Consider the following 2,156-nt stretch of genomic DNA (forward strand, 5'->3'; position numbering starts at 1 on the left):
TGAGTTGACCGTGGTCAATCTGCTTGTATTTTTGAAATGGCAATAATACCCCTCGCGTGCAACATCACATGAATATATAAGTTAGACTTTGATACAAGAAATAAGGTCATCTTCTAGGACTTGGTCCCTACTGTTATTTGACAAATTAGAGTTTAGTCCTACTTGTCAACCATTAGAATTTCCTTCTTCACAAAACCCAAAAAAGAAAACAAGTTGGTCTTTATTTATAAAGAGATGACTGAGAAGTTGAATTCCACATCTGCTGTTCTGCCATGGAAGATAAAGATTGGACTAGCTCTCCTTAGTAGCGTTACCGACTTCTCACGTCGCTTTGATAGTACCATTAACCGTCGTCTCCTCGGATTCTTAGATACCACAGCCAAAGTTTTTGCTCAAATAAGTAATGACATTAAGGTCTCTAATATAAATGTAGATCCAGATCAAAACTTGTGGTTTCGTCTCTGTGTCCCTACTGAAGTTCCCGCTGACACAAAGCTTCCAGTGGTTTTCTTTTTGCATGGCGGTGACTTTTCTTTCTTATCTCCTTATTCAAAAGCTTACAACGCTGTCTGTCATCGGTTTGCTAGGAAAACTCATGCAATTTTCGTCTCTGTGAACTACTGTCTCACGGCTGAATATCGATTTCCAGCTGCATATGATGACGACTTTGATACACTCAAGTGTATTGATCAATTTTTTTTTGAAGGTTTCCCAGAAAATGTTGATTTATCAAGGTGTTTTCTTAGCTGGAGACAGTGTTGGTGGGAACTTGGCGCATTTTGTCGCACGCATGTTTGCAAAAGCTAGAGTAGGTGAGTTTAATGAGCTCAAAGTAATTGGATTTATAGCCCACCTTTTTTGGTGGAGAAGAGAGAACTAAGTCAGAGATTCGACTCAAAGGAGCTCCATTAGTTTCTGTTGAAAGAGCAGATTGGCATTGGAAGGTGTTTCTTTTGGAAGGAGCGAATCGGGATCACAAAGCAATTAGAAGGAAATTCTAATGGTTGACAAGTAGGACTAAACTCTAATTTGTCAAATAACAGTAGGGACTAAGTCCTAGAAGATGACCTTATTTCTTGTATCAAAGTCTAACTTATATATTCACGTGATGTTGCAAGCGAGGGGTATTATTGCCATTTCAAAAATACAAGCAGATTGACCATGGTCAACTCAGTTGACTAACAGTCAACAACCAGAACTAGGACTAAACCCTAATATTCAAGCTTTTCTGGACCAAACCCTAATAAACCAACTATTATTAGGACCAAGACCTAAAAAACCCTTTATCTTATATTCTTAGATCTAGCTTGTTGTATGAATGTATTGTTTCTAGAAATGTAGCTTTCAAATTACCACTTAAGTCTTCTCTCAAGATGACCATGGTTGGGTAATCTATTTTTTCTCATGCTTATTTACTGTTTGTTTAAATTCCCGAATGAAAATGTTTTATGGTTGAAATTAGGATTATTTATTATTTTTTGTAACGTCATAACTCTGATTGTAGTACCGTGGAAGATGATATTATCATAGATCAAGTGATGCACCAAAAATTATTGATGACTTTGAGATCGGGCAAGTAGAAGCTGTACACATTAAGGATAAAGAGGCGAACAAGCAGAAGTTGAGGCGGCACATTAGTCGATATAAGGTCATTTCTTTTTTATGCATTGATTTACACTTTGATAAGGGCTCATGCTTTTCTCTAAGTCTTAACTTTAGCTACTGGAATTGCTTATCAAATCAAACTTTGCAAGCCGTGTCGGGAAGGAAAGAAGCTGCTCATTTTGGACATTGATTATACTTTGTTTGATCATCGGTCCACAGGCTTATGTATCTTACATTTCCTTTCTTCTCAAATGTGCTTTGACATAATGGTTTGGCTTATATAATTAGACTAATTGATGATTGATGAGTAGTATCCGCTACACACATGCCATTCTTCATTTGCTTGGTGTATATGGGTATTTGTGTACAAGTTTGATATGGGTCTGCAGTATCTTGAAATGCAGCAGCCCTGTTGAACTTATCATATGTTACTAGCTACACCTCACTTGTCTTTGTTCAAGCCACGATATGCAAAGTTACCACCCCTATTTTGTTTTATTTTATACTTTCTAAACACTTTCTTTGTTTTACTCTATGTAGGCCATTCCATA

General features: G+C 37.0%; 1 pseudogene; it reads left to right on the forward strand.

Annotated features, from left to right (window-relative positions):
- Positions 1 to 234: 234 nt before the first annotated feature.
- LOC147517182 (putative carboxylesterase 18 pseudogene) lies at positions 235 to 1,001 on the forward strand (annotated as a pseudogene).
- The last annotated feature ends 1,155 nt before the right edge of the window (positions 1,002 to 2,156 follow it).

Source organism: Coptis chinensis, chromosome 2 (genome assembly GCF_015680905.1).
Source record: "Coptis chinensis isolate HL-2020 chromosome 2, ASM1568090v1, whole genome shotgun sequence".
NCBI lineage: Eukaryota > Viridiplantae > Streptophyta > Magnoliopsida > Ranunculales > Ranunculaceae > Coptis > Coptis chinensis.